Source organism: Stegostoma tigrinum, chromosome 4 (assembly GCF_030684315.1).
Source record: "Stegostoma tigrinum isolate sSteTig4 chromosome 4, sSteTig4.hap1, whole genome shotgun sequence".
Taxonomy (NCBI): domain Eukaryota; kingdom Metazoa; phylum Chordata; class Chondrichthyes; order Orectolobiformes; family Stegostomatidae; genus Stegostoma; species Stegostoma tigrinum.
Window position 1 is genome coordinate 52,139,849 of NC_081357.1, and position 22,383 is coordinate 52,162,231.

The following is a 22,383-nucleotide window of genomic DNA, read 5'->3' on the forward strand; positions in this document are numbered from 1 at the left end:
TGGATCTGCCTCAACAATTAAAGCTATATCCTCATGCAGCTCTCTCTCCACACTCGTGTACGCTACCAGTGTTTTATTCCATCCTTATTTGTCTTCCATCTCATTTCTTCCATGGGATCCATCAATCATTCTTTTGATACACTCCTGCCCACACAACAACTTTTTTTTCGGCTTAATTCTTGCCTTGATCAGTCTTCCCATTTTCTCAAGACGTTTCTTTGACTCTCTTAATGTTACCTTTAGCATTCCCCTTTAAAAGTCTAACCTTCAATCTTTTTTCACAATTACCTCAGTTCTAACTTCTCCTTCCTTTTAACGGTTCACAAATAGGTCATCATTACCAACTCAATTCTCATATTTCCATATTCTAATCTAGTTAGTTTCCAATCAGAGAGAGTGTTCTGCAGTCAAAGTTTTGCATAGTACCTTCTGACCACCGAAGAAGGTAAAGTAAAAATTAAATCTATCCAGCCAATCTTAGAAGACAAATATAATCCTGACAAGGCTAATCCAAGGTTAATTATCTGTATTTAAATAAATACAATTACCTGATGCCATATATCAAAGTGTAACGGGGACAAACTCTCTACTGGTTAGAGCCATACCTGGCAATAAGAAGATAGTTTTGGATGTCAGAGGTTAGTAATCTCAGCTCTAGGACAGAAATTCTGGAGGAGTTCCTCACAGTAGTGCACCAGGCCCAACCAACTTCAGCTTCCCTCCATCACAAGGTCTGAAGTGGGGATATTCATCAACGATTGCATAATGTTCAGCACCATTTGCAACTCTTCCAGGTACTGAAACAATCCATGTCCAAATGCAACAAGATCTGGACAATACCTAGGTTTGGGCTGACTAATGGCAAGTAACATTTGCACTACATAAAATGCCAGGTAATGACCACTGATATGAGACAAACTAACTACCACCCCTTAACATTCAATAGTGTTATTTTCAATGAATCCCCCATTATCAACATCCTGTGGGTTATCATTGACCAGAAGCTCTATTGGACTTGTCACATAAGCACAGTGGCTACAAGAGCAGATCACAGGTTAGGAATACTGCAGCAAGTAACTCACCTCCTGACTCCTCAAAGCCTGTCCACCATCTACATAGGCACAAGTCAGGAGTGTGATGAAATACTCCACATTTTCCTGGATTGGTATAGCTCCAACAACACTCAGGAATCTTGATACTGTTCAGGGCAAAGAAGCCCACCTCGATTGTTACTATATTCAGAAGCATTCACTCCCTCCACAACTGACACTCAGTAGCAGCAGTGTGTACTCTCTAAATGATGAACTACAGAAATTCAACAATGATCTTCAGACAGCACCTTCCAAACCTACAACACCTAGAAGGACAAGGGCAGCAGAGATAAAAGGATCATCACCACGTTCAAGTTCTCTTCCAAGCCACTCACCATCCTGACTTGGAAATATATTGCTGATCCTTCATGGTTGCTAGATCAAAATCCTGGAATTTCTTCCCTAATGGCATCATGAGTCAAATCACTGCAGGTGGACTGCTGTGGTTCAAGAAGTCAGCTCACCACTACCTTCTCAAGGGCAACAGACAATCAATGTCGGCCGGCCAATGATGCCCACATCCCTCAAAACGAGTAATAAAAAGCAAGTCACTGCATTCATGATGATTACATATTCCCTGAGCTGGATGGAAAGCAGCCATTTCCACCATGTCAAGTTATTTGCAAAATTATATACATTTTAACTTGCCTTTTGCTATGCTGGCAACAGGAACAGCAAAATTGTAATGCACTTCCATCTGTAAGCTATTCCAAGTCTTTAGTTTTAATAGGGTGCAAAACTGTTTAAAATTAATGGGCTAACACATCCATTACAACAGCTGGCTAAGGAATGACAAATGAATGTGTTAATTTTATCCACCAGCGTCGCAAATTCATTTCCAGGCTTAGGTCTCAAAGTGAGCAACTTATCACGCCATATAAAATACCTTTCAGTAAAAGCCTCAAATGTTCATGGCAAGGAATAGTTGCTCATAAGTGACGAAATTTGATCTGGCATCCATTACTCAACCAATTTGCATTTTTTTTTCAAACTTCATGCGATTAGGTAGCTCTGGATTCTTATTCAGTTGAATCTACACAGAGTCCAATCACTGGTATAACACTTCTTAAAATACATATTTATTCACAAGATATTAGCAAAACAACTAGTTGAGCCAGCATTTGTCACTCATCCTTAATTTTACTTTACAATTAAAATGAAATCTAATTTAAGACTTATCAATATTCCAGTAGAAATTCCTACTTTATCATATCTTCACAGTCAAAAACAGTCTTCAAACTGGAACTTAATCAAAATTCAAACTGCCTACTGGTATGTCATCCTGTTACATTTGGAAGATTTGGAATGAGAAGCTTGTCAAATGCAGCCAAGGATGAGAAGTCACTAAATCATTGGGTGGATATCAGATTTGAGCAATAATGGGTGATAAAGAGTAGAAAATAATTTATTTAAAGTATGAAATATAAATGAATTAACATTAAACATAATGGTGACACGAGACATAAAAGTGATCAGTGTATAACGAGAAGAATCAAGGTAGGAGGAGGAGGATTCAAGTTAACTTTGTAGGTTAGTGGGTGATATGATATGTTGAGCCTTCCTTGCCATAACAGGTTTCATTTTCTTTCATTTTTGAATCTTGCACATCATATGTAACTTTCAATTTACCTTTGTGATTAATTCATTGTACACATTAGCACTGCATCTGATTTCAATCTTGCGGAGCTTGCTAACTTTGAACAGGTAAAAAATAAGAATAAGAAACATAACTGACAAAAAAAGTTCAGAGCAATGATGAAAAATTACTTTCTGCAGGAAATAATCTTGTGATTAAATGGCACATTTTGGTTATCGATTGTAAACATCAGCAAGTGATGATTTTAAGCAACGTGGACCAGCAAATAAACATTATATTTAACTCTGATTACTACTGTTATTAGATTCAAATCTACAAGGAACTTGTGATCATGCTCATTGTGGGTTGGAGCATATACTAGTTTGTAATGACAATGGTCGTATAACTGATGGCAACAGCATTGTACTAAATAACACATTACATGCTGGACAGAAATTTGGAATACTTCTGGAATTGTCTTGCCTCCTTTCCTGTGTAAATTCTTATGCCCTGACAGCCTTTTTCACATTCTAAGGGGGGAGCTGAAATTAGTTCAGGAAAGAAAAAGAAAATGAATTATGGTCTCATAAGAAACAAACATTTAATGCCGCTGAGATCTAGGAACAAGTGGTAGGATTATAGCTGAATTCAGGAAGCAATTGAATTAGCCCTTTCTTGGCCTTTTGTAACTCCTGTGAATACAAATTCACTGACCTGAATCCCTAATTTTCCATTCAACGACAATTCCACATCTTTTTGTCATTGACCATCACAGCACCCGTTTGAGCTCAATGCAAAATTAACATTTCCACAATCAATATTCTAAACCAAAACTTAAAAAGAAAATCATTCCATACTGTACGTAACTTTCAATTACTCACCTTTATGCATTTTCTCATTACCACCCTTCAAGACACCCTTACACTTTCTGGTGCTCCTACAGAGTGTCATCGCAAATTTTGAGCTTGCTGGATGATGACTTTCAGTGGAGGAGATTGCCAATAGCCTTCAGCAGTTTTAATTCTGGAAGGCTCAGCTGTGCAGTGCCCTGCCCCATCTTGACATGGAGAGTAGCAGGCTGAGGTTGCTAGCTGACGGGTGACAACAAAGGCACTGGTAAAGCAGCAGGATAAATACTAACATATTGCAAGTGGACAGCAAGCTCACAGAGACACTGCTACTCCGCTGAATCAGCGTCTCAGCATTTCTCATAATCTGCTGGAGGACAGATTGCTGGTTGCAGTTCCCCTCGGTCAGTTCCTCTGCACACTGTAATCCCCAGATTGAGTCTGAGCTTGCACGGCAGCAAGCCAACCTTGCATGACAGCAATCAGAGCTTCCAGGCAATACTTAGTTGTGGTACAAGAATTTGTGTTTTGATAGAAGCTGTGACATTCACTCTCAGAAGATACATAATTTTTGGGACCACAATTAGTTAACCAAAGTTGGACCACATTTTTATGCTGCAAACAATGGATTTCAGATGAGCAGTCCAGTGGCTCAGTGGTTAGCGCTGCAAAGACCACGGTTCAATTCTACCCTTGGGGCACTGTCTGTGTGGAGTTTGCATACTCTCCCCCTGTCTGCTTGGGTTTCTTCAGGGTGCACCAGTTTTCCAACAGTCCAAAGATGTACAGGTTAGGTGGATTGGCCATGCAAAATTTTCCACCGTATCCAGGGACGTGCAGGCTAGTTGGATTAGCCAAGGGAAACGCAGGGTTACAGGGACAGGGTTGGGGCGTGTGTGTTGGTCTAGGTGGGATGCTCTTCACAGGAGCGGTGCAGATTCGAGGGGCCAAATGGCCTGCTTCCATGCTGTAGGGATTCTCTGAAATGCCATATGAAGCATTGTGCCAAATAGGTGCTGGCTTTCTCCATACTCGCCATTGACCAATTTTCTAATCGGCCTGCTAATTCTTCCAAAAATTTGTTGTGCATAACTAAAAGCCTCCTTCACTCAAGTACTCATTTGTATCCTCGACTGCAGAATGAATGGTGAGCTGGCACACATCCTAGTCCTCCTTCCTGGCTGCAGCTACACGTGGCCCAGTATCATATCATGTGCAAATCCCTACTCTAAAACCGATGAAACGACAATAACTGAGCTAAAGTGCGTGAGGGGTAAATCAAGTGACAATGCATCACGAACATCAGTCTTCATGGTACTCCTTCACTATCAGCAAGGTTGCACCCCTTGGATATCTGAAAGTAAAAGGACCTAAGGGAAATGTTTTACTACAGGGAGGTAAATGAAAGCAGTGGTGTATATTTATACCAGCTGCAATTTACAAAGCATGTGGCTGCTGATTTGTGATTAAGAACAGTACTGTGCATGAGGATGTTATAATGTTCAACATTGCAATCCCACAATGACCTCAGCAATGGCCATTTAAATATGGGCCAGCACTGTTTTTGGATTCGTTCAGGTGATTTGAGTATCACAGGTTAGACCAACATTTATCACTCATCCATTCTTGCTCCTGAGAAGGTGATGGTGTGCTGCCTTCTTGAACAACTGTAGTCCACGTGCTGTAGTTAGGCCTACCACATTTTCAATAGGAAAGCAGTTTCCAGATCTAAAACCTAGAAGGACTGTAATATATTTCCAAGTCAGGATGGTGAAAATATTTAGGGGTTGAGGGGTTCTGGAAGAGTGGTTTTGATGGGCAACCAGAACATGCAGGTGCACCTCCCCTTTGGTCAACTCCTACCTCCAGCTGTCTCTCCTTTTCTGCTGTAAATGAGATGAAGTTAGTGAATGCTGTGCAACCTGTACATGGGTAAATAGCTGTTAGCCACATCTTACAGCTTGCATGCCTGATGAGGTTCACAACATTGTAATAAAAGTGGAGTATTAAATTGGAACATCCAAGAAGAGTCCTGATTGAGAGAGATCCCTACATGTTGAGTGATGGGGATGTGGTCCAGTTTCAGAACTAGCGATGCAGTTGGTAGGATATGGCATCTGAAGATGAATTCACTGATATTGACTACTTATCAGAGGCACTCCATCCAGTACCATAAACTTGCCTCTTGGATACTGGCTTCCATGACTATCTCCCACCGATTTTTCATCGGTATCTGGTGGACTCCTTAGTATCCTGTGAATACAAAGTCTCTCACCTGCTTTACACATCAGCCACCAACATAATATGTGAAACTCTGAGCCTACTCTCTCTCATGTAGTCCTGTACTTTGCTGTTACCAGGTCATATTAATTTCCTACATGACTACCAACAACCACTCTAACCATGAAACGTTTCCCCTTTAAAAAGGTACAGGCTGGCTTTACCTGATATTAGCATTTTAGCTTTCAGTTACTTGTTGGTGCTTACAGTCATTGAACAGTTAGGAATCATTAAAAAAACTCTATGACACAGAAGGTGGTCATTCAGCCAGTTTTGTTCTTTAATGAATAGGCAGGGAATAGAGGGAAATGGTGTGTGTAGAGGCAGAAAGTTTTTAGTTTAGATACAAATGTGTTGGTGCAGTTTTGGATGGCATAACGGCCTGTTCTTTAATCCCTTTTGCATCCATGTCCAGCCTAATCCCAGCTTCTTCCAATACATCCAAAGTCCTGAAGGTCACAGTTCTTCATGTAGATGTTCAAGCACATTTCAAAAGTCACAGATGTTTTTGCCTCTACCACCTTTGCAGATGGGCTGTTCTAGATGACTGCCACTCCATGTACGAAATATTGCTTCCTTATTTTCCCCTCTAATCCTTTTACCAATACTGTACCATGGGTCTAACTAGGCCCCTCAACTTCAAAATACCACAAATCTCCTTTGTTCCATGGAAAATACAACTGAGTGATCCAAACTTCCACCTCAGCTAAAATATTCCATTCCTGGAAACGTTCTCTGTCTCCTCTCAGCACAGTCACATCTTTCCCATAAAGTTGTGAGCAGAACTCTATGCAGTACACATATGGCCTAGGTAATGTTCTATACAGACTTGCAGAAAATCCCTGTGCTTATATTCCTTGCCTTTGTAAAGGGAAGGTACAAGTCTTCTGTTATGCCATATTTAAAGATCCTTGAAATCCATCAAGATCCCTTTGTTCAGTCACACTACTCAGTCACCTATAGTGTCTTCCCTTGCCTTGACCAAAGTGCATTACCTCCTGCTTCAAACTGAATTCCATTTTCCATTTTTCTTCCCAAATATACTTTCTTGCAGCCTAAATCTTTCCTCCATTCACTGGCAAACTCATGGCCAAATTTTGTATCATCACCTGTGTGTTTCTTTATTATGCCCCTATATTTGAGTCTAAACTATTAACATGAAGTCTAAAATGAAAAAGGGACTGTGCATTAACTCCTGCTGAATCCTACTGCTAACAACCTTCCAGTCCCAACAACATCTACCAACCTTTGCTTCCTGCCGCTTATTACCATGGTGGGGCTGAACAGCTTTGGGTAGCTTCACTTCCAATGCTTTTCATCAATATGAGCCTAATTGGTATCTTCTGGGGAAGGGTACTTATCCTTGGTTTTCTCTTCCCCTAACTCTGATAAGCCTCTTTGGGGTCTACTCAAGCTTTTGTTCTTTTTTTAAACCATTTGCAACTGTTATAGGTTTTCACAGGCAAGTTAAGTACTGATCAGAGCTAGTGTTTTACTCTGCGAAACTGACAGGCTCTGTGTGCTTGTGAGCTACTGAATATTTAAAGATGCATTCTCAGTTTTCTGATTTTTTTTTCTTAATACTCCTCTGATGGCTCCGACCTTCGTGGAATTGAATATTTCTTTAGATTGGACCAACTGCTACCAATGAGAGACGGCCGTGCCCATTGCTGCCAGTGTTTCATAATGGATAACTCAATTAAAATGACAGATGTCCACCACTAGAACCATTACAATGGCGGGCAGAGTAGCTTCAGGTATTGGTGGTGAAATTACTGTGTGCAAGTATTCCTCCAAAGTTGCTAAAACCGTGTGGAGATGACACCAACACAAAAGCTTTGGCAGAATATAGGATCAATATTAAGTAGTAAAATCGATTTGTTACATATCACTTAATAACTAGTTACTGCACATTTAAGATACATTATTGTCTCTCGAGATGTCAGGCTCAACCTATCAGTTAAGTTACATTACTATTACCAAAGCAATCACAAACAACTTTCGTAACAAACACAGCTGGTATAGCATTGGTTAGTTCTGCCTAGAAGCGATATTTCATTTTCGAAACAGGTGAAGCTTTTCTCATAACATCAGTTAATGTTTTGCAACGTCGCTCAACTAATTTTGGATCCAGTTTGGTTCTGACCCTTGGGTTCAGAGGCTGTTGCTTTGTTAAAACCAGTTTGTCATGTCAACCCAATCCATTGCATTTCAATAGTACTTATCACAAAAAAAACATGCATTCATCTGACATGAACTTCACTTAAATAAATGTTGGCCTTCTTCAATTAACTTATTTCCTAATCTAAGGTTTACTATGTTTCTCAGCATTGATTCCAATAACTATCCACACCCAAGAGTAAACCAACTGGACTAAGATTATCCTTTTTGAAAAAAACAATAGGAGCCATACAATTCTCTTCATGTTGGCAACACATTACAATTACGATAATTAGCAGACAACATAATGTTTACTGCTGGCTAACAATGATTTAAATGGGCATAAGTTAATCATTAATCATAACTGTTTTCGGAGACTATCCAATGTAGCCCCCACTGTGTTTAGACTGTGTCTGTCTATCTGGAACACTGAATATTCTGCCCAAAAGAGAGCACTGCACAGTCAGGTGGATCTTCTCCTTTAAAACAAAGTTTCATACTTACAACATGGGTAGCAATCTCTGCACTCAAAGACTTGAAATTATTTGCAAATAGGTATATAAATACGTAACAAGGACCCAGTCTTGTCTCAAATCAAAACAACTCTCCAGAAAGACTTGTGCCACCTTCAACAGGTTCACACCAAAAGCTGTGATCCTCAAATTTAGAAAGCATAGTTGTAACTGAACCACACCATACTGAAGTTGCAGTGTAAACCCCAATCAAGCTACAAAGATAAACACGAGGAGAGTTTCTCTTTCTTATAGATATAAAGTGGTCATAATTGGAGACAGTCAAAATCCAGATATCCTCCAAATGGTACTTATGAAGCTAAATTGGCTAAATCTAGGAGCATATCACCTGAGAGCACGAATATGTTTTCTGAATTGTCCAAGCAGAACTACTACTTAAAGTCTTTTAAGACAACAAAGTGTGGGGCTGGATGAACACAGCAGGCAACCAGCATCTTAGGAGCATAAAAGCTGACGTTTCAGGCCGAGGCCCTTCATCAGAAAAGCTTTTCTGAAGAAGGGTCTAGGCCTGAAACGTCAGCTTTTATGATCCTAGGATGCTGCTTGGCCTGCTGTGTTCATCCAGCCCCACACTTTGTTATCTTTAATTCTTCAGCATTTGTAGTTCCCATTATCTCTACTTAAAAGTCTTTTGCCTGTTTTTAATTCACCTATGGGACATAGATATTGCAGGCTGGCCAGTAATTACTGCCCATCCCTAGTTGCCCCTGAGAAGTTTGTGATGACCTGCATTGTTGAACTGCTGCAGTCCACCAAAGCTATCACTTTAAAGAGGCTATTTTGCTTTTTTGGAAGTGAAGTTGTAAAGCAGAGGTGTTGAGCTATCTCTAAGAAACTAAACAATTTATGAGACCTTAGAATTTTTTTTTAAAAGTTGGAACGATGGAAGCAGCCTGATCTGACAGCTGGTCAGGCTTTCTAGTTTTTATAATTAAAAGCTTTTAGGTTTAGTTGTAAGCAGAAGCCTTTGGGGTCTCAAAAGAGTTGCAAGTTTCAGTGAATGTCTCCTAGCTACTATTTTCTCTGAATTTCCTCCTGATGCTTTTATTACCTCCTGGATTGAAGCATCGGATATAAGAATCTATGTCTGAATTTGCCTTTTTGTCAAGGGGTATGTTTATGGGATGTTACTATACTGGCACAATTAATTAGTAATAGTTACTGTATCTATCATTCAGATATGTTTTCCAATTGTTAAATTATTCTAAATTTCTATTGCATTTTAACTATAGTTTTTAAATGCATTGTGTTTTGCTAAATGTCAAGTAGATTGACCAGACGCATTGCATTTGGAACATGGCACTTCACATCTACATTTAAAGTAAGAAAAATAGGTAGGGTCTAGCTACCTTCCTAAAATATTTTGAGGAGATCTCATCATGTCCATAACAGTAGGGAGAGCCACAATGCCATTAGTGAGGAAATTCAAGAATTTTGGCCAAATGACATTGAAGGAACAGTAATATATTTCCAAGCCAGAATAGTGAGTAGTTTGCAGGGTAAGTTGCAGGTGGTGGCATTCCTATGTATTTGTTGCCCCTGTCCTCCTAGATGGAAGTAGTCATATGTGTGGAATGTGGTAAGGATCTTTGGAGGATTTCTTCAGTGTACCTTGTAGACAGCAACATTCGTTAGACTATAAAATGTGAGGCTGGATGAACACAGCAGGCCAAGCAGCATCTCAGGAGCACAAAAGCTGACGTTTCGGGCCTAGACCCTTCATCAGAGAGGGGGATGGGGGGAGGGAACTGGAATAAATAGGGAGAGAGGGGGAGGCGGACCGAAGATGGAGAGTAAAGAAGATAGGTGGAGAGGGTGTAGGTGGGGAGGTAGGGAGGGGATAGGTCAGTCCAGGGAAGACGGACAGGTCAAGGAGGTGGGATGAGGTTAGTAGGTAGCTGGGGGTGCGGCTTGGGGTGGGAGGAAGGGATGGGTGAGAGGAAGAACCGGTTAGGGAGGCAGAGACAGGTTGGACTGGTTTTGGGATGCAGTGGGTGGGGGGGAAGAGCTGGGCTGGTTGTGTGGTGCAGTGGGGGGAGGGGATGAACTGGGCTGGTTTAGGGATGCAGTGGGGGAAGGGGAGATTTTGAAACTGGTGAAGTCCACATTGATACCATATGGCTGCAGGGTTCCCAGGCGGAATATGAGTTGCTGTTCCTGCAACCTTCGGGTGGCATCATTGTGGCAGTGCAGGAGGCCCATGATGGACATGTCATCAAGAGAATGGGAGGGGGAGTGGAAATGGTTTGCGACTGGGAGGTGCAGTTGTTTGTTGCGAACTGAGCGGAGGTGTTCTGCAAAGCGGTCCCCAAGCCTCCGCTTGGTTTCCCCAATGTAGAGAAAGCCGCACCGGGTACAGTGGATACAGTATACCACATTGGCAGATGTGCAGGTGAACCTCTGCTTAATGTGGAATGTCATCTTGGGGCCTGGGATGGGGGTGAGGGAGGAGGTGTGGGGACAAGTGTAGCATTTCCTGCGGTTGCAGGGGAAGGTGCCGGGTGTGGTGGGGTTGGAGGGCAGTGTGGAGCGAACAAGGGAGTCACGGAGCGAGTGGTCTCTCCGGAAAGCAGACAGTGGTGGGGATGGAAAAATGTCTTGGGTGGTGGGGTCGGATTGTAAATGGCGGAAGTGTCCCAGGCCCCAAGATGACAACCTTCCCCTGCAACCGCAGGAAACGCTACACTTGTCCCCACACCTCCTCCCTCACCCCCATCCCAGGCCCCAAGATGACAACCTTCCCCTGCAACCGCAGGAAATGCTACACTTGTCCCCACACCTCCTCCCTCACCCCCATCCCAGGCCCCAAGATGACATTCCACATTAAGCAGAGGTTCACCTGCACATCTGCCAATGTGGTATACTGTATCCACTGTACCCGGTGCGGCTTTCTCTACATTGGGGAAACCAAGCGGAGGCTTGGGGACCGCTTTGCAGAACACCTCCGCTCAGTTCGCAACAAACAACTGCACCTCCCAGTCGCAAACCATTTCCACTCCCCCTCCCATTCTCTTGATGACATGTCCATCATGGGCCTCCTGCACTGCCACAATGATGCCACCCGAAGGTTGCAGGAACAGCAACTCATATTCCGCCTGGGAACCCTGCAGCCATATGGTATCAATGTGGACTTCACCAGTTTCAAAATCTCCCCTTCCCCCACTGCATCCCTAAACCAGCCCAGTTCATCCCCTCCCCCCACTGCACCACACAACCAGCCCAGCTCTTCCCCCCCACCCACTGCATCCCAAAACCAGTCCAACCTGTCTCTGCCTCCCTAACCGGTTCTTCCTCTCACCCATCCCTTCCTCCCACCCCAAGCCGCACCCCCAGCTACCTCCTTACCTCATCCCACCTCCTTGACCTGTCCGTCTTCCCTGGACTGACCTATCCCCTCCCTACCTCCCCACCTACACCCTCTCCACCTATCTTCTTTACTCTCCATCTTCGGTCCGCCTCCCCCTCTCTCCCTATTTATTCCAGTTCCCTCCCCCCATCCCCCTCTCTGATGAAGGGTCTAGGCCCGAAACGTCAGCTTTTGTGCTCCTGAGATGCTGCTTGGCCTGCTGTGTTCATCCAGCCTCACATTTTATTATCTTGGAATCTCCAGCATCTGCAGTTCCCATTATCTCTGATAACATTCGTTAGACTGCCAGCTTTTTCTTCACACTCTGATGAGTGACATGAAACACGTGGGTTGCAACCAACAAAAATCACATTATCTGAGTTTAAATTCAGCTCACGAGAATATTATGAATGCAGACTCCTCAACGGAAGTGGTCCCAAACGGTCCCATCCACAGTAAATGTTACAAAGGAACGTAGCCTTGCTATTGCGTATTGGTGGTAAAGGAAACAGATCTTTGTGGATATGGTGCCAATCCAACTGGCTGTTTTGTCCAGGATTGTGACAAGCTTAAGTCTTATTAAAGCTGCATTCATTCAGGCAAGCGGGGAATATTCCATCACGAGCTCCTGAGTTGCGATTTGCAACTGGTGAACATTGGTATCCCCACGCAGAGGACATTTTGCACGCTTGGCACCCTCAGTCCTTCCTTAAAGTGTTGTTCAATTCGGGGTGGTGTTGATCCCAGCAATCAAGGGAAGATGGTACACTGTAATCAGGAGATTTCCTTAGCCATGTTTAGCCTGATGACATTAGACTTCATGGGCATGGAGTCAATTTTGAGGACTCCCAGGGCAACTTCCACCCAACAGTGTACAACTGTACTGCCAACTCTTGTTAGGTCTGCCCTGTTGGTCGGGCGGCACATATCCAACGAAGATGGTGGTGGAGTCTAGAACATTGCCATAGAGTCATAGAGATGTACAGCATGGAAAGAGACCCTTTGGTCCAACTCATCCGTGCTCACCAGATATCCTAAATAAGTTTAGTCCCATTTGCCAGCATTTGGCCCATATCACTCTCAACCCCTCCTAGTCATATACCCATCCAGATGCCTTTTAAGAGCTGTAATTGTACCAACGTCCACAACTTCCTAATGCAACTCATTTCCATACATGCACCATCCTCTGCATGCAAACATTACCCCTAAGGTCCCTTTCAAATCTTTTCCCTCTCACCTTAAACCCTGGCCCTCTAGTTTTGGACTCTCCTCCCCCCCCATCCCAGGCTATTCACCCTATCCATGCTCCTCATGACTTTGTAAACTTCTAAGGCCACCCTCAGCCTCTGATGCTCCAGAGAAAATGGTACCAGCCTATTCAGCCTCTCCCTATAGCTCAAACCCTCCAAGCCTGGCAAGATCCTTGTAAATCTTCTCAGAATCCTTTCAAGTTTAACAACATGTTTCCTACAGCAGGTAGACCAGGACTGAATGCAGTATTCTAAAAGTGGCCTAGCTAATGTCCTGTACAGCCACAACATGAGCTCCCAGCTTCTATATCCTATATCCTGGTCAGTGCCAGGCAAGCACGCCAAATGTCTTCTTCTGACACTGTCTACCTATGATTCCACTTTCAAAGAAATTTTAACCTGCACTCCAAGGTCTTTTTGTTTGGTAACACTCCCCAGGACCTTCCCATTAAGTGTATAAATTCTACCCTGATATGCACTATGGAAATGTAGCACCTCACATTTATCTAGATTAAAATCTACCTGCCACTCCTCAGCCCATCTAATCAAGGACCTATTGTACTTTGGAGGTAACCTTCTTCTCTGTCCACTGCACCACCAATTTTGGTGTCATCTGCAAATATACTAACCACACCTCCTATATTCACATCCAAATCATTTATATAAATGACAAAAAGCAATGGACCCGGCACTGATCCCTGTGGCACACCACTGGTCACAGGCCTCCAGTCCAAAAAGCAACCCTCCACCACCACCCTCTGTTTCCTACTTTTCAACAAATTTTGTATCCAAATGGCCAGTTCTCCCTGTATTACATGATCTAACCTTATTAACCAGCCTACCACGCAGAACCTTATCAAACACCTGACCAAGTCCATATAGACTACAAGGTATAATTCCAGGAGTATGCAATTTTCCATGGCCCATTTCCATTGCCAAAAATAGATCTGTGCCTGGAAACTGGGATTCTTCCTGTTAAGCCTCAGATAATCATACATGTTGTGTTAACGGCCTAGCATTATCAGTAGACTATGAATCCAGCTAATATTCTGGGGAACCTAGACAATACCTGCTGCAGCAGTGGAAATTGAATTCAGTCAATATCTGGTGATTACGAAACCTCTGCTCATTGTTAGAAATGTCTAGTTCACTAATGTCCTTCAGGGAAGGAAATCTGCCTTCCTCACCTGATCTGGCCGACATGTAACTCCACATCCACGGCAATACAATTGACTTGCAACTGCCTTATGAAAAAGCCAAGCAAGCCACTTGTAGCAGCTGTAATTGTATCAATCTCTACAATTTCTCAACAAAGAAATGATCACCCGGTATCAATCTAGGCTCCAGAAATGACAATGTTAGAAACAGACCTGTCACCCACAGAAAGTCTGACTCACTAATATCTGTGGAACAGTGCCAAAATTAGGAGAGTTGTCTCAGGCTAGTCAAATAATAGCCTGACATGGTCATACTCATGGAAGTATACTTTGCGGTCCATATGGACTTCAGTAAGGAATTCAACGAGATTTCCACATGGTAGATGAGTTAACATTGAAAATTACTCACTTAATACTTTGGTCATTTCTTCTATCTCCAGCAATTATTCTCCAATTTGCCTCTTAATCAACTCCCTCGATAGCATTTTTACTACCTGTGGAACTTCAATTTTTTTGGGGATGCTCTGCTTCCTGGTTGAATTTCTGATCATTAATTACAAAAGGGACACGATTAGTCACAGTCAAGCAGTAGCTATTGAAGGTCCCAATTTGCTGCTGTTCAATAGGGCGTGCTGTGTTTACACACTGGGGTCAGGAGGATTGCGGTGTTACACCCATCTTTTATGTGGAGTTGTGATGTTTGTCAGGCTGCATGGGACAAAATCTGCTGCCTAATGTATGCCAATGAGTAGTTTGTCTGGTTAGGTAAGGAAAGGGGAGAAACTGCAATAACCAAGTTTTTTCCATGGCAAATTACAGAATTATAAGAATTGAGATAAACCACTTTACAGACTTGCTAATGTGGTACCTAAACCAAGATATTAAATGAGTTACTCGCAATGTTCATCAAGAAAGACAACTTTACCAATGCTACAGTGACCAAAGAGGCGGCATGGATAGGTCACCTGGTCTGAATTCGATATATACTGGGTAGCTGTGGGGAATTGAGAAAATTAAAAAGATGTTGGACAAAGTGGGAAAAAACAGTAGGAACAAGATAAACCTAGCAGATCGGTTGGTTAAAATGATAACCTTTTGATTAATCTGCCAGAAAATTTAACAGCTTGGGTAAGCAAAGACCTAATAAGAAATTATGGAATTTGACTGAAGTTTTTGATTGAGGTAACAGAGAAGGCTGATGAGAATACAACAGTTGATGATATACACATGAACATTCAAAAGTCATTTAATAAATTACAACATATCAGATTAACTCGCAGAATCAATGCCGTAAAAAATAAAGAGAGATATCAGCCACATGGATACATTATTGAAACAAAGAAAGCAGAGGATTGTGATAAATAGTTGCTCTTTGAGCTGGAGAACAGGAGGCATTTAATATGTATTTTGCTGCCAGATTAAAAAAAATGAAGCTTAAGAGCTTTGATAGCTGTATCAGAGATAATGGGAACTGCAGATGCTGGAGATTCCAAGATAATAAAATGTGAGGCTGGATGAACACAGCAGGCCAAGCAGCATCTCAGGAGCACAAAAGCTGACGTTTCGGGCCTAGACCCTTCATCAGAGAGGGGGATGGGGGGAGGGAACTGGAATAAATAGGGAGAGAGGGGGAGGCGGACCGAAGATGGAGAGTAAAGAAGATAGGTGGAGAGGGTGTAGGTGGGGAGGTAGGGAGGGGATAGGTCAGTCCAGGGAAGACGGACAGGTCAAGGAGGTGGGATGAGGTTAGTAGGTAGCTGGGGGTGCGGCTTGGGGTGGGAGGAAGGGATGGGTGAGAGGAAGAACCGGTTAGGGAGGCAGAGACAGGTTGGACTGGTTTTGGGATGCAGTGGGTGGGGGGGAAGAGCTGGGCTGGTTGTGTGGTGCAGTGGGGGAAGGGGAGATTTTGAAACTGGTGAAGTCCACATTGATACCATATGGCTGCAGGGTTCCCAGGCGGAATATGAGTTGCTGTTCCTGCAACCTTCGGGTGGCATCATTGTGGCAGTGCAGGAGGCCCATGATGGACATGTCATCAAGAGAATGGGAGGGGGAGTGGAAATGGTTTGCGACTGGGAGGTGCAGTTGTTTGTTGCGAACTGAGCGGAGGTGTTCTGCAAAGCGGTCCCCAAGCCTCCGCTTGGTTTCCCCAATGTAGAGAAAGCCGCACCGGGTACAGTGGATGCAGTATACCACATTGGCAGATGTGCAGGTGAACCTCTGCTTAATGTGGAATGTCATCTTGGGGCCTGGGATGGGGGTGAGGGAGGAGGTGTGGGGACAAGTGTAGCATTTCCTGCGGTTGCAGGGGAAGGTGCCGGGTGTGGTGGGGTTGGAGGGCAGTGTGGAGCGAACAAGGGAGTCACGGAGAGAGTGGTCTCTCCGGAAAGCAGACAGGGGTGGGGATGGAAAAATGTCTTGGGTGGTGGGGTCGGATTGTAAATGGCGGAAGTGTCGGAGGATAATGCGTTGTATCCGGGAGGTTGGTAGGGTGGTGTGTGAGAACGAGGGGGATCCTCTTGGGGCGGTTGTGGCGGGGGCGGGGTGTGAGGGATGTGTCGCGGGAAATGCGGGAGACGCGGTCAAGGGCGTTCTCAATCACCGTGGGGGGGAAGTTGCGGTCCTTAAAGAACTTGGACATCTGGGATGTGCGGGAGTGGAATGTCTTATCGTGGGAGCAGATGCGGCGGAGGCGGAGGAATTGGGAATAGGGGATGGAATTTTTGCAGGAGGGTGGGTGGGAGGAGGTGTATTCTAGGTAGCTGTGGGAGTCGGTGGGCTTGAAATGGACATCAGTTGCAAGCTGGTTGCCTGAGATGGAGACTGTGAGGTCCAGGAAGGTGAGGGATGTGCTGGAGATGGCCCAGGTGAACTGAAGGTTGGGGTGGAAGGTGTTGGTGAAGTGGATGAACTGTTCGAGCTCCTCTGGGGAGCAAGAGGCGGCGCCGATACAGCCATCAATGTACCGGAAGAAGAGGTGGGGTTTGGGGCCCCAAACCCCACCTCTTCTTCCGGTACATTGATGGCTGTATCGGCGCCGCCTCTTGCTCCCAGAGGAGCTCGAACAGTTCATCCACTTCACCAACACCTTCCACCCCAACCTTCAGTTCACCTGGGCCATCTCCAGCACATTCCTCACCTTCCTGGACCTCACAGTCTCCATCTCAGGCAACCAGCTTGCAACTGATGTCCATTTCAAGCCCACCGACTCCCACAGCTACCTAGAATACACCTCCTCCCACCCACCCTCCTGCAAAAATTCCATCCCCTATTCCCAATTCCTCCGCCTCCGCCGCATCTGCTCCCACGATAAGACATTCCACTCCCGCACATCCCAGATGTCCAAGTTCTTTAAGGACCGCAACTTCCCCCCCACGGTGATTGAGAACGCCCTTGACCGCGTCTCCCGCATTTCCCGCGACACATCCCTCACACCCCGCCCCCGCCACAACCGCCCCAAGAGGATCCCCCTCGTTCTCACACACCACCCTACCAACCTCCCGGATACAACGCATTATCCTCCGACACTTCCGCCATTTACAATCCGACCCCACCACCCAAGACATTTTTCCATCCCCACCCCTGTCTGCTTTCCGGAGAGACCACTCTCTCCGTGACTCCCTTGTTCGCTCCACACTGCCCTCCAACCCCACCACACCCGGCACCTTCCCCTGCAACCGCAGGAAATGCTACACTTGTCCCCACACCTCCTCCCTCACCCCCATCCCAGGCCCCAAGATGACATTCCACATTAAGCAGAGGTTCACCTGCACATCTGCCAATGTGGTATACTGCATCCACTGTACCCGGTGCGGCTTTCTCTACATTGGGGAAACCAAGCGGAGGCTTGGGGACCGCTTTGCAGAACACCTCCGCTCAGTTCGCAACAAACAACTGCACCTCCCAGTCGCAAACCATTTCCACTCCCCCTCCCATTCTCTTGATGACATGTCCATCATGGGCCTCCTGCACTGCCACAATGATGCCACCCGAAGGTTGCAGGAACAGCAACTCATATTCCGCCTGGGAACCCTGCAGCCATATGGTATCAATGTGGACTTCACCAGTTTCAAAATCTCCCCTTCCCCCACTGCACCACACAACCAGCCCAGCTCTTCCCCCCCACCCACTGCATCCCAAAACCAGTCCAACCTGTCTCTGCCTCCCTAACCGGTTCTTCCTCTCACCCATCCCTTCCTCCCACCCCAAGCCGCACCCCCAGCTACCTACTAACCTCATCCCACCTCCTTGACCTGTCCGTCTTCCCTGGACTGACCTATCCCCTCCCTACCTCCCCACCTACACCCTCTCCACCTATCTTCTTTACTCTCCATCTTCGGTCCGCCTCCCCCTCTCTCCCTATTTATTCCAGTTCCCTCCCCCCATCCCCCTCTCTGATGAAGGGTCTAGGCCCGAAACGTCAGCTTTTGTGCTCCTGAGATGCTGCTTGGCCTGCTGTGTTCATCCAGCCTCACATTTTATTATCTTGATAGCTGTATCATGCTTCCTGTTAACCACAAAACTTAGATGTGTTACATACATTTAGTTTCATGTATTGTGATACCAGAACTACTTAAAGCAAATTTACTTATTATGAAATAGTTCCCCAAGCTCTTTCCAATATACAGAACTCATTATTAGGCATGTTCAAATTTGCTCTTAACTCCCTGGGACACATTGTCACACAAACCGTAAACAGTGCAAAATTTTAGAATAATTTCAAAGAACAAGCAATTTTTACAGACTTATCAATTAAAAGCCTTTCCAATCTTGGATAGTAACAAGACGTTTTGCAATTTTGTGACTGGGTGTTGGTTAAAAGCATAAATCCCCGAGAACATTCACACCAATCAATGTCCATAAAAATTATAAAATCTGGTACTTGTAAAATCATAAATTAGACATAATACTGAAAGCGTCAAAAGAAAGCAAATTACACTACTGCTTTATCTGGCATCTTTCCAACAGCTAAAGCCTGGGATTTACGAGCAATTGCTCTCTACAAAAACATTGCTTAATTAGCCTTGGACTGACCTCAGGACAGAGATCCTTTCCCTGCAAGATGTGCTTAAGAAAAGCCTTAATCAAGGCAGGTTAAACTCCACTCTACTTAGAAGTCCCAACCATCATCCAAAGCAGAAAACTATTCGTGAATAGCAGTACAAATCATCTTTAACACTGTCGATGAAAGATCATGTCACTATCAGTGGGAGGAGATGGTCATTGCACAGTGGTAAGTTCATTCCATTCAAACTACAAATATTGAAATAGGTCATGGAAATACAAGAGCAAAGTGCATAGCTCTAAATTCAGAACTGAGTTATATTTTCATTTACTGATTTAATATAGGTTCCTAGTTTATAGGTAGTGTATCTACCTGTCAAATAGAACTCCAAACTATTCTGGAGTGTTATAACATGTCTGGTCAAGTTAATTGAAAGTAATTACACTGGCTTGATTATTAGCCAGTTGTCTAACATCACTTTTCTTGAAAGATATACTTACTTATCATGATATGATATCAACCAGCAACAATTTGTGTCCTCCAAATAAACTCTGCTTCTTCAACTTAATTTTTATTAAAGTTTTATCTTCTACCTCTCACTCAGCATTACCATTTTCCTGACTTCAAGATGTTATTTATAAATGCAAAATCAAAATGAGAAATTAAGATACATCAATAGCAACATATTAGTGTGCTGAAGGAGAGAGGGGTGCCCAAATTCAGATCTGTGACCTGAGTGACATTACCAACCATACTTGCCCAACGAAATGTAAGATGTGGTCCCAAACAAAGATTACATTTTGATTAAACTGAGCTGCATGCACACCAGAGCACTCCCCACTCGCCTCCCAAAAACAAAATTGATGAAGAAATTTTTTTTGAATATTTCACAAATCTGCAAGTCACCTTGTGTGGGCCAGTGTTAATCTTCTCTGTATTGTTCCAACTTGACCACAAACTTTCTACAAACTAAGTGTAGGTGGAATTGTGGAACCATCATAACTTTACATGTACACACAGGTAACAACAAAAGATTAGTCATCATATCTCACAAAATGATGTGATATTAGCAAGAGCTAAATTGTGACTTACAACAATTTGGCATTAACTAGTTTTAACATATAGATCATCTCTGATCAAGTTTACTTATAAAATATGAAGATTCTTTAAAAACTTTAACCAAAGTTTAGAAATGCAGTATAACAATTTGATGCATTGTTTTAAATCTTGCATTGCATTCACTTCCAATCAACTTTGCCATTATCAGTTTGTGTCCACACTTATGCTGATGTAAGCTTGTCATATTCCACTTACAGCTTCCTTTGCAATAGAAGTATTGCAACTTAAGCTGCTTCAACTATAAGCATGGACGTAAAGTGTGCAATAAAGATGTAAAAAGATAAGAACAAGCATCACTTTAAAATAGGAAGTTACTTGCACAATTATCTATTCTTACTTTAAAAACTACACTTGGATTCATCTTCCCCATATAGAATGCCACGGGAGATCAACTAGTATATATTAAACAAAAAAAAGCAGATCTGGAAGCATCTGGGGACAGAGAAACAGGGGTTTAGTTCACTTCAGTTGCCTTCTGAAGTGTCACACCGAACCCGAACCGTTAACTGTACTTCTCTCCCCAGACGCCGCCAGACCTGCTGGCTTTCTCCAGCATTCTGCGCTGGTTTCATACTTCCACATCCCTAACATTTTATTTTTATTCTAATTTATATTGAAACAGCCCATAAACTGTATCTAAATTATACGAACTCATTGTAAATTACGAGCAATAACTCAATTCGTGAATATTCAGCACATTATTACAACATATTAACCAGTAAATAATACATATATTTTGTTCATTAGTAGAAAAAATATTTCATGTTTAATAGTTTCGACTCAACACCAACTCATAAGAAAGGTCGTTATATTGAATTCCTATCGAAATTCACCATTGACACAAGGTCACGTAAATGTGTGGTCTTACAGCCGTGTTGCCATGGTAAAGCTAAAGTCAACTAAAGTCTTATGGCAGAATAAGCTGTTTTCATCACACTGTCTCAACGTCCCCTGCATCATAGTAATGTAAATCGATTCAGTCTCGTCCTAGTTTCTACTGCAATTACATATTCTGAAACTACTAAACCGGACCCAGCACCTGGACCGCACTATATCTAACCCAGCAGAAGAACACAACATACCCGCGACAGAAATTGCTTTTGCCTCCTGAGCGCACAAAATGCAGGCGATAACTTCCACTCACCCGATAAGCAGTGTTCTGCTGGGTTTTCTGATGTCTACAGCTGCTGCACTTCTTGCGCCTTGTTGTGTCGGGCGAGAAAGAAGCGGCTTCCCTCCCCGCCCCCGCTGAAGTACTGTCACTCAGGGAGCGGGGCTTTTTTTTTGCAGTTAGAGTGAGAGAGTGAGTGGACCTGCCTATCTAACCCTCTCTCTCCTTGGCTCAGCTCCACCACTGGAACAGCAGCAGCCGCGCTGGTGGTGGTAGCGGTGGCGCGCGCACGGTGACCGGCACGTGACTCGAGTCGCAGGGCACGCGCGTGGCCAGCCCGCGGAACGTTGTGCTGGCCAGCTGCAGCTCGGAGCTGTCTTGCAAGCGGCGGTCTCGCGTGTACCCCGTGGTTGTAGCCGTCGCCCGCAATACCGGCAGAAACCTTCGGAGTGACGCTTTGCAACAGGCTGAAGGCGCGCGCACACATACACACACATCCCAGCCCGGCCGCCCGCATTAAAATAGGTCACATCCCCGAACCGAAACGAGGGATTTTTGTCACTTCCAATCCAGCGGGATTGGAGATCCGCCAGCCTCTGCCGTGCTTTGTGCAACCATTCTCGAGGCTGCTGCTGCTACTTGACAGTAACACAAAATCAGGGTCCTGATTGTCAGCCTTTTGTGATAGTGATTGCCTTCGCCCCATGTAACCTCCTCCCGTTATCTAGGTGAAACATCCGTGGTTTTAGCCAAACAAGGATTACGCACGTAAAACAAAACATAAATCCGAAACTGAAATATTGCAACGTTATGGCCCACAGCCAGAATTGTGTTTTCAGTATCAATAATTTTGAATGCCTTCCATTTTTGTGCGATATTTTCTGAAAGGTCTTCTGCACGAGCTGGT

The 22,383-nt window shown here is 44.0% G+C and overlaps 1 protein-coding gene and 1 non-coding gene across 4 annotated transcripts in view; both read right to left on the reverse strand.

The window, feature by feature from the left end:
- Nucleotides 1-21,741, reverse strand: part of klhl32 (kelch-like family member 32) — a 276,189-nt gene extending 254,448 nt beyond the window's left edge. The window contains exon 1 of one of the 3 annotated variants that reach the window (XM_048532017.2): nt 21,510-21,741. The gene's annotated coding sequence lies outside the window, so the exon portion shown is untranslated. Of the gene's footprint in view, nt 1-3,548; nt 3,586-21,447 lie in introns of those variants that run through there. The other 2 variants (XM_048532016.2, XM_048532018.1) reach the window with 2 other exon arrangements.
- LOC125452992 (U6 spliceosomal RNA) lies at nt 20,118-20,221 on the reverse strand. Its single transcript, XR_007247658.1, has one exon. It is a non-coding gene; the product is annotated as a U6 spliceosomal RNA (small nuclear RNA).
- Nucleotides 21,742-22,383: the final 642 nt, after the last annotated feature.